Below are 485 nucleotides of genomic sequence, written 5' to 3' on the forward strand. Positions count from 1 at the left end.
GCTTCCCGCAGGGCCGAGCCGGGGGCCGCCGGGAGGGAGATGCGCTGATGGCCGAGGGAGCTGCTTGCTTCGGCGCCCGGCCGTGTCTGCTGGGAATGCGGGAGGCGAAGATTTGGAAGGGCTACGGTATTCTTCCCGGGCGGAATAACGCAGACCTAAGCGATCGAGAAAACGTTGCTCCCTTTCCAGAATATTTCTCAAATTAGGCTATTAAGAAAAGAAAAAAAAAAAGGGAAAAAACGTGCAAACTAGAGAAACGTTCCGTTAAGGAAGGCTTTCTGTTTGTACCAAGAGAGGTCTGGTTTTCATGGGAAATAAAATGCTCTGTTTAAGTTGCACAAGCATTTACATTTAAGTACGTACGTTGTAGATTTTGGAGCCGGCGGTTAACGGGACCAACTCCGCATGTTGATCCGTCGCAGAAAAGACCGGGTCCAGCAGCAGCCCCGACCTTCCCGCACCCTTCCACGGCCCGGGACACGGCG

The sequence above is a fragment of the Meleagris gallopavo genome, chromosome 5 (genome assembly GCF_000146605.3).
Source record: "Meleagris gallopavo isolate NT-WF06-2002-E0010 breed Aviagen turkey brand Nicholas breeding stock chromosome 5, Turkey_5.1, whole genome shotgun sequence".
In the NCBI taxonomy this organism is placed as follows: Eukaryota; Metazoa; Chordata; class Aves; order Galliformes; family Phasianidae; genus Meleagris; species Meleagris gallopavo.